This window comes from Podarcis gaigeae (genome assembly GCF_964106915.1).
Source record: "Podarcis gaigeae genome assembly, chromosome: 6".
In the NCBI taxonomy this organism is placed as follows: Eukaryota; Metazoa; Chordata; class Lepidosauria; order Squamata; family Lacertidae; genus Podarcis; species Podarcis gaigeae.
Window position 1 is genome coordinate 89,963,032 of NC_139682.1, and position 10,589 is coordinate 89,973,620.

Genomic DNA, 10,589 nt, shown 5'->3' on the forward strand with positions numbered 1-10,589 from the left:
TTTCTGGAGATATATATATAACTATACTATAAAGAAATGTTTAAATTTGTCTTTGATTGTCCTTGACTCTTCCCGCCATCCTTGCCCACCTCTCGTGCCACACCCTTTGAGAACCACAGCTCTCATCGCTGGTAGACTGAGCTTGCAGTCCAATAAGGCGGACGTCACTTAAGTGGACTTATTCTAATTATCAGATACAACTGGGCAATGTGATACATCCCAGGGAAGCCCACCCATCCAGGAGCTGGTCATGGATATAGCAGCAAACCCTTTAATTCAAGGACCAGCAACCACAGGAACTAGGAGTCAAACTTCTCATGATGTTTATCACCTAGCCTGCAGCTGCATATATACTTTTTTTAAAAAAAAAACTGGAAGGAAAGTGGGATGGGTGTGACAGAGGGAGGGAGGAAAAAGACTGAATTATTCACACATCACTCCCTGATCCCCCCCCAAAAAAACGTGCCCCCTCTCCTTTGCTGGTTGCTGGGAAACTCAAGAAGGGAGAGTTACATTAAAAATGTAAAGCTTTAAACCTTGAGAGGTTTAAAGACTTTCTCAAGGCAAATCTTTAAAAATGCAGTATAAACACAGACAACTGGGAAACACTGGCCTGCAAGCGCTCCAACTGGAGAACAGCCTTTACCAAAGGTGCCATGGACTTTGAAGACACTCGAACTCAGAACGCAAGGGAGAAACATGCTAAGAGGAAGGCACACTTGATAAACCCTCACCGTGATCAACTCCCACCCGGGAACCTACGTCCCCACTGTGGAAGGATGTGAGGATCCAGAATTGGCCTCCACAGTCACTTACAGACTCACTGTTTAAACCATGTTCATGGAAGAAAATCTTATTCTGTTTCGAGTGATCGCCAAAGAAAAGAAGAGGATTAGGAGTGGGGAAATCCAGGTTTAGATCCTGCTCAGCCCTGAAGTTCACTAAACCTTGGTTCATTCATTGTTCCTTATGCTAGGAATAGGTTGGAGACTTTCAAGGCCTTAAGGTTTCTTCAGAAATATCTGATTGACTATATGTTGCCCATTCTAGATTATATTTCAAAACAAACCTACTCAAGACATTTTAGAGTGTTACACTGGAAAAATTTGGAGAACAGCCTTTACCAAAGGTGTCATGGGCTTTGAAGATGCTCAAACTCAGGACAAAAGGGAGAAACATGCTAAGAGGAAGGCACGCTTGGCAAACCCTCATTGTGATCAGCTCCCGCCCAGAAACCTATGTCCCCACTGTGGAAGGACGTGTGGATCCACAGTCACTTACGGACTCACTGTTAAGTCCGTGTTCATGGAAGACAATCTTACTTGGCTACAAGTGATCACCAAAGAAGACGACTTAGGTCCTGTTTGCTGGCTTCCCAGAAACATCTGGCTCATTGGCTTCCTCTTTTGTTCTTATGGTCTTGGATGGGAGCCAAAGCATGGAATTTTCTAAGGATCAAATCCACCATCTCTTGGTGCTAAATCTCTACATTTTAGGCATGGAGACTGAGGAGGCAATAGGTAACAAATCTATATCCCCCCATCCTGAAAAAAGTGAAGGCTGGAGTAATTTTAAATAATTATACTCGCTTAGAATCAAAAAAGGAAAACATGGTGATGAAAACATTAGCTCAAACTGAACTCTACTGGATTCAGTGACAACTCTATTTGCTTCAGTGAATTGCACAACTATTTTTAATTTGGCATAATGTTTTCATAGCAGGGAAAAATGTGTTTTCTTTCTGGGTCTATATTGCAAAGTCACAGCATGCCTGAATGCTCTTGGTCACCCCTTTAAATTCATCAGCTTATTAAGCTCGAAGTGCAACACATTAAAATCATAATAATTACTATCTAAATTTATGAAGTGACAGTTCAAGATAATTCCAAAGATAATAATTTTTACTAATAACTCATAACTGCAGTGGCAAGTAACCACACAGAGAAATTTCCCTGAGAGTAGCTGACTAACCAAGAATTTATACAGTTAGCAGTCAGCATAGGATTAGCACTGAGCACCAGAGTCTTGGGCAAGGGGAATACAATTTTCAATAAAATAGAGTGGGGGGTACTGAGGCCTCATATCAGTGCATACTTTAACCTTGCGAATTATGAGCAACAATCCAACCATTTACCACACCAGTGGAGGAAAACTAACAGGATATGAAGGGGCTTACTTATTGATTCCACTGTATAATAATTTCCACAAGGGTAGCCATGTTTGTTGTTTTCGCTGCAACAAAAACTAAGCACCTTTGGTACCTTAAAGACAAATTTTATTGTGGTATAGACTTCCATGAAGTGCATCATGAAGTGTGTACCCTTGCCATATAATAAATATGTTAGCCTTTAAGATACCCCAAGATCCTTCATTATTTTCACAGTGTAATTGTGTGTATCTTATAATCATTCCCTTTGTGGCTTAGGGACCTCGTATTTACAGGACCGCCTCTCCTGGTATGCCCCACAGAGGACCTTAAGGTCAATGTATAACCATAGTTTAGAGGTCCCGGGCCCTAAGGAAGTCAGACTATGCTCCACCAGGGCCAGGGCCTTTTCAGTGATGGCACCAACCTGGTGGAATGCTCTGTCCCATGAGACTAGGGCTCTTCAGGATTTAACCTCCTTCCGTCGGGCATGTAAGACAGAGCTATTTGAATTCAGCCTGATCTTTTATTTCCCTTCTCTTCCCTCCGCCTCCCCTTTTATGAAGATTACCCACTCTGAGACCCCACAGCTAATCCTCCCCTGGCGTCCTCGCTGGCCCAAGTAGGACTAATTCAGTCAGCTAGCCCTGGTGACTATCTAATGGATGGATTGGATTGGATGGGCTATTGGATGGATTTCCCCCAAATTGATTTTTGAACTTTGAATTTTATTGTTATTCATGTTTTTATACTGTATTTTATGCTGCTTCTATGTTGTATTACAATTAAGTGTTTTAAATTTGTTGTTAGCCACCCTGAGCTCAGTTTTCTGAACTGGGAAGGGGGGATATAAATAAAAATGTATTATTATTATTTATTATTAATATTGGAGGGTTAAGTAGTACAGTGGTACCTCGGGTTACGTACACTTCAGGTTACACACGCTTCAGGTTACAGACTCCACTAACCCAGAAATAGTACCTCAGGTTAAGAACTTCAGGATGAGAACAGAAATTGAGCAGTGGCGGCGCAGCAGCAGCAGGAGGCCCCATTAGCTAAAGTGGTGCTTCAGGGTAAGAACAGTTTCAGGTTATGAACAGACCTCCAGAACAAATTAAGTTCTTAACCCGAGGTACCACTGTAATAGGATTGGGCTAATGAAAAACAAGAGGAAGGGAGCAGAGTTATTGCCTGAGAGCTAGCTACAGACTGTGCAGAAGCACAAAGCACCAGGTGCATCATCTATGGGGGTCCAGGGGGGTGGGCTGAGGCTCCTCCAAATTTTTCAATTAGGGGGCTGGGCCCCCTCGATATTCTGCAGCCGGGTGGGCCCTGTCAGCTCCCCTGCAGCTGTGACAGGCTCCATTGGGCCCTCCTACAGCAGCAGTGTGGGGTCCATCAAACCTTTCGGAGGGCATGCCAGGCCCCATCGGGCCTCTTCCCATCATGTGAGGTCACACACATGCGCCAGCCCCCCCCCCCCATGTTGGACGGAACCCGGCGCACCTGCAAAGCATGAAATGAAAACTTCCCCCACTTTGCACAAGAGGAGAGCACATGCTTGGCTGCCTTAAGGAACCACAGAACGTTGAGAGTCATTGAGTGGAAAGGAAAAAGAGAGAATGAGGCAGGGAATTGACCTGCTTGTGACCTGCTTGAAGAAGAAGAAGAGTTTGGATTTGATATCCCACTTTATCATTACCCTAAAAGGTAAAAGGTAAAGGTACCCCTGCCCGTACGGGCCAGTCTTGACAGACTCTGGGGTTGTGCGCCCATCTCACTTAAGAGGCCAGGGGCCAGCGCTGTCCAGAGACACTTCCGGGTCACGTGGCCAGCGTGACATTGCTGCTCTGGCGAGCCAGAGCCGCACACGGAAACGCCGTTTACCTTCCCGCTGGTAAGCGGTCCCTATTTATCTACTTGCACCCGGAGGTGCTTTCGAACTGCTAGGTTGGCAGGCGCTGGGACCGAGCAGCGGGAGCGCACCCCGCCGCAGGGATTCGAACCGCCGACCTTTCGATCGGCAAGTCCTAGGCGCTGAGGCTTTAACCCACAGCGCCACCTGCGTCCCATCATTACCCTAAGGAGTCTCAAAATGGCTAACAGCCTCCTTTCCCTTCCTCCCCCACAACTAACACTCTGTGAGGTGAGTGGGGCTGAGAGACTTCAGCGAAGTGTGACTAGCCCAAGGTCACCCAGCAGCTGCATGTGAAGGAGCGGGGAATCAAACCCGGTTCACCAGATTACAAGTCCACTGCTCTTAACCACTACACCACACAGGCTCTCTTGAGCTACAGCTTATAGGATTCTGGAAGATGACTTGGCTGGTTGACACACAAAGCAGGAGCTGTTAGTGGGTGAGGTTATACCGTACTGCAACATATTATTGCAGGTCCTACTTACATTATGCAATACAGTCGTACCTCAGTTTAAGTAACCCTCTGGTTACGTAAACTTCGGGATGCGCATGCTGCAAACCCGGAAGTATTTTACGGGGTTTAGTCGTGCACGCATGCGCAGAAGCAGTCTGCACATGCCCATAAGCAGTCCTCAGGTTGCGGAAACCTCAAAATTTGACCAGACCTCTGGAACAGATCCTGCCTGCAACCGGAGGTACCACTGTATAGTAAAAGCGAAGTAATTCCTCCAGACACCCCCCCAACAGAACAAATATAAATGAACTGGCTCATGACAAGACGCAAAACATAAATTTAATTTGCTCTTGTTGGAAAGTGAAAGGAAATGATCTCTTCCATTGCCAGATGTCCCCAGAGGAAATTAATCCATGTGTTTTCTTCCAAACTTGTTTGTGCAGCTTCACTCGGAACAATTATGCATTATCTAGCCTGATTGGTCAGAGAAGTGTCAAAATGTCCCCCTGGAGACATTTGGGGACTAAGAAGTGTTTGGTTAAGCATCTCAGTCATTGATTTGGCCTGAATGGTAGTTTTTAATGTACCACAACATTTAATCTTCCATTGAAAAAGGCATAAAGGCATTTGTCATGAAAACATCTGGGGAAATCCACAAATGTGCCCATATTTATGCTTTCAGAAATGCCTGGCTGACCTAAAAGCAAAAGTTAGTGGAAAGTGGCTGATTTTTGCATGGCATTGCGACTTTAATCCATATGCGGGGACCATTAAGAATGTAAAAGTCTGAATAAGAAATGTATAGCCCTGTAATGATTATTCAATACACAGTTACAGAAAATGGGTGCATATGCTACAAATTAAGCATAATTTTGGCACAAGCAAGCAAGCAAATAAACAAACAAACAGAGATGGAGAGAGGAGGAAATCACATGTAAGATATATGAATGCAAAATAAAATTGAATTCTATTTAATTTAATTTTTGCTTCACTTCAAAGAGAGGCAGTGGCATGTAGTGGTTAGAGTGTCAGACTAGGACCTAAGAGATCAGGCATGAAAACATCTGGGTAAATCCACAAATGTGTCTGTTACAGGAATTCTAAGTTCTTATATAAATAAAATAAATGTTCATAAATGTACAAGGCAAACACACACATAAATATATAAACTATGTGTCTGAAGATAGTACAGGAGAACAATCCTGAAGCCATTTTGACTCTCCCAAATTGACCTCAAATATTTCTCCGCAAGGAGGAAGGAAATGGGAAAAGCTTTCCAATTGTCTTTGTGCTGTAGGGGCTTACACCTCCTTGTAAATACAGTCTGGCTAGTATCTTTGCGTAAGAGATTCAGGAACTAAGTATTTACCATCTCAAAGGAATGGCCAGGCTACCCAGAAAAGGCAGTCAGGAGAGAAGCAACATATTCAAATTTCTGCTGGGGACCACCTATTTCTGTGATGTATGTATGGTTTTTTTTTGGGGGGGGGGTCTTGAGCTACAGGGTGGGAAATTTCACTAATTGGTTCAAAATTGGAAAAGGAGTACGACAAGGCTGTATTTTGTCTCCCTGCTTATTTAATTTATATGCAGAATGCATCATGCAAAAGGCTGGGCTGGATGAATCCCAAGCTGGAATTAAGATTGCCGGAAGAAATATCAACAACCTCAGATATGCAGATGACACAACCTTGATGGCAGAAAGTGAGGAGGAATTAAAGAACCTTTTAATGAGGGTGAAAGAGGAGAGCGCAAAATATGGTCTGAAGCTCAACATCAAGAAAACGAAGATCATGGCCACTGGTCCCATCACCTCCTGGCAAATAGAAGGGGAAGAAATGGAGGCAGTGAGAGATTTTACTTTCTTGGGCTCCATGATCACTGCAGATGGTGACAGCAGCCACGAAATTAAAAGACGTCTCCTTCTTGGGAGAAGGGCAATGACAGGCCTAGACAGCATCTTGAGAAGTAGAGACGTCACCTTGCCAACAAGGGTCCGTATAGTTAAAGCCATGGTGGCGGTCGAAACAGAAGGCTTTTTATCACAGGAAAAGAAATCATCCCTCGACAACTTAACCGGCAGAAAAATATTTTTTTGAAAAAATCCCTAAGCCCCGGGGTCACAATTTGATCAAAAATCTGACTTTCGGTCATTCACTCAAAAATGGTGCCAAACGGTTTCAAATGCTCCCCTGAGAGATTTGGCGGTCGACTCCACCACACTCCTTGGCAGCAAATTCCACTGTCGAACAGCTCTTACTGTCAGAAAGTTCTTCCTAATGTTTAGGTGGAATCTTCTTTCTTGTAGTTTGGAAACATTGCTCCGTGTCCGCTTCTCTGGAGCAGCAGAAAACAACCTTTCTCCCTCCTCTATGTGACATCCTTTTATATATTTGAAGATGGCTATCATATCACCCCTTAACTTCCTCTTCTCCAGGCTAAACATGCCAAGCTCCCTTAGCTGTTCCTCATAAGGCATTGTTTCCAGGCCTTTGACCATTTTGGTTGCCCTCCTCTGGACACGTTCCAGTTTGTCAGTGTCCTTCTTGAACTGTGGTGCCCAGAACTGGACACAGTACTCCAGTTGAGGTCTGACCAGAGCAGAATACAGTGGCACTATTACTTCCCTTGATCTAGATGCTATACTCCTATTGATGCAGCCCAGAATTGCATTGGCTTTTTTAGCTGCCGCGTCACACTGTTGGCTCATGTCAAGTTTGTGGTCAACCAAGACTCCTAGATCCTTTTCACATGTACTGCTCTCAAGCCAGGTGTCACCCATCTTGTATTTGTGCCTCTCATTTTTTTTGCCCAAGTGCAATACTTTACATTTCTCCCTGTTAAACATGTCCATGTTTATGTTTTCAGAAATGACTGAATGAGTTAAAAACCATGAAAGCTTGCTTGGGTGACCTTGAGGCACAGGGCTGTTTTGAGGATTAAATGGGGAAGAAGCAACCATGCTGTGAACATCTTTGGAGGAAAGGTATAAATATAACAATAAATAAAGCCTGGTCCTGTATTCCAACACTAAATACCATTAAACAAAACAATAAACTTGGAAAATATGGATTGACCTCCTCAAATGACCTGCTGGTTGGGAAAAAATATATATAGTACAAAAAAATTTGTAAAGCAATCAATTGAACTGCATCAGTTACCTGAAACATTTAGCAGGTGGGTTAACAGGTTCTTGTTGTTGTTATTCTTGTCAAAAATATAACATGAAAGGTACTTTGAAATCCAGCGTATGAAATACATGCTTGTATTTTGGAAAACTGTAACTAAACATTTGTTAAAAATCAGTAAAAACTTCTACTCATGGCAGTTTAAATTAGGTCAGTGGAGAAATTCAGTTCAGTTCACATTTATAAGTGAACCTACCCTACAGCTCTTACATGTTCTGAAAACTGCAGCCCATACAATTGTAGAGTTGGAAGAGACCCTGGGGTCATCTAGTCCAACCCCCCTCCAATGCAGGAATATGCAGCTTGTCTCATACAGGATCGAACCTGCAACTTTGGTATTATCAGCACTACGCTCTAACCAACTGAGCTATCCTAATCAGCACTTTGGGGGGGGGGCAGGGAATGGACAAGGAAAAACACAGCAGTCCTTCAAAATTCACAGTTCTCCAGCCAAGTAATTTCTACAAAAATGCATATATAGTACAAAGGTTGCGTGTGCACAAAAACCACAGCTCTTAGAGAAAACGTAATAAAAGCATTATATTATGGAGAATTGCTTTGCAAAATGCACAGAAGGCAAAACGGAACAGAAACGGGTATATCTGTAGAAATCCGCTGATGAATTTTCAAGAGGACTTAAAAACACACACAGAGAGAGAAAAACCGATGTGGAAATGTGGTAAACTGAATTTGAGAGCGGGGGGGGGGGGGATGAGTTCTGAAAGAAACCAACACTGACAGATTCACCCATCACTTGTTTAAATATATGGGCGACTCTCAATGTACATGGAGGTTACATTCCAGGGATTGCATGTAAAGCCAAAGTCATATGTAGTCAAAACACTTTGGGTTTCATGGTGGGTGGGATTGCCAAAGTCTTTTTCCCTGGACACCTGCCCCTTTCTAATTTTCTAATTTTTAATTTTTGGCCAAGTGTGTAAAGCTGAATGCACGCAAGTTCAATGTTCCTAAGTTGCAAGTTACCTGCACTATCACTTTATACAGTGGATTCCAGTTACAGGTATGTAGCTGTGTTGGTCTGCCTTAGTCAAAACAAAATTAAAAAATTCCTTCCATTAGCACCTTAGAGACCAACTAAGTTTGTTATTGGTATGAGCTTTCGTGTGCGTGCACACTTCTTCAGATACCAAGTGGATTCCAGTTTATCTTTAATCACGGCACAGCATAAAAGGATTTTAGATTCTTCAGAAGGAAAGAAACAAAAGAAGGTGCTGCACGAACCAACTTCTGCTTGCCCAACAGGACTTAATCTTCCTCTCCTCCCTTCCTGTGTGCCCCCAAAATCTGCTCTGAAGGTACTCCTCCAACCTTCCAGAATAAAGGATGTGTAAAAAGGTAAAGGACCCCTGGACGGTTAAGTCCAGTCAAAGGTGACCATGGGGTTGCGGGGCTCATCTGGCTTTCAGGCCGAGGGAGCCGGCGTTTGTCCACAGCCAGCTTTCTGGGTCATGTGGCCAGCAGGAATAAACAGCTTCTGGCGCAACAGGACACCGTGACGGAAACCAGAGCGCATAGAAACGCCGTTTACCTTCCCACCCTAGTGCTACCTATTATCTACTAGCACTGGTGTGCTTTCGAACTGCTAGGTTGGCAGGAGCTGGGATAGAGCAACGGGAGCTCACCCCATCGTGGGGATTCAAACTGCTGACCTTCCAATCGACAAGCCCAAAAGGCTCAGTGGTTTAGACCACAGCGCCACCCACGTCCCTTATTTACTGTTATTACTGGCCCCTTCTCTCTTAAGGTCCTAGGATGGGTTAGAATGGCACAAATAAACCCAAACAAAACCAACTACAAAAACAATAAAAACTCAATTCACAATTTTCAGGTAGATCGGGAGAGGGGGTGTTCACAAAACATTTTCAGGTAGATCACATGGATGTGGCATGTTTTCAGTGCCATTAGTGGTGCAATGGTCACTGCTTAGTTAAATGTTGTTGTTATTCGGTTTAAAATGCTTAATCTCCGGGGGCAGTTTTTGTACAGAACTATATTCAGAAGTGCTTAACTTTTTCTTTTTACACAAATAGCATCGCGTCCTTTGCAAATGTAAAAAAAAAAAAAAGTTTTCTTTTATATCACTTCCTTGTTGGAGGAGTTGCAATAAACTTGGTACATATTATCCTTTGTGGCAGGAATGTTGTTATAATTGCTCTCACTGTTTTATATACATTATAAAATGAAAGAATAATAAAAAATATTTAAAAGAAGTACTTTTTGTGTGTTTTTCAAAAATATGTTTCAGAAACAAAGAATGAAAAAATAAAATATTGAAGATGGCATCTCTAACAGGCAGTGGCAGCTTCTATGTATTGAACTATAAAATTTCCCATATATCCTTCAATAATTATATTGCCACCTACATTGAGGTTTTGGTGGTATGTAAACTTATTTAAATTCATTTGACTTTTCAATCAATTAATCAGCTAAAGAGAGTTGTCGGATCACCTGAATTTGTACTATTCTGCCCTGGCTGGAGCAGTTCTATTCGTTTTTATAATTTTACATTATGTTGCAACCCGCCCTGGGACCTCATGGTGAAGAGCAGGTAAGAAATCTTATAAATCTAATAATAATAATAATAATAATAATAATAATAATAATAATAAAACTTTCCTCAGTGGACAGCCCGAATTATTTCACGGGGGAGAGGTGCGACTTTGGTTTTCCACCTCACGTGCCAAAATGACATAGGGCATCCCCTGTGTCAGATTAAAGTATTGTGTTGAATAGAGATCTGAACTCGCGCCTGATGGGGCAAAGTCCAGTCCTCTGTCCCCCACAGTGGACTCACTATTTGACCGGCAAGGAGACTTGTAAGCTGAGAAATGACTGTGTTGTTGTCTCCCTGTGCTAATTATG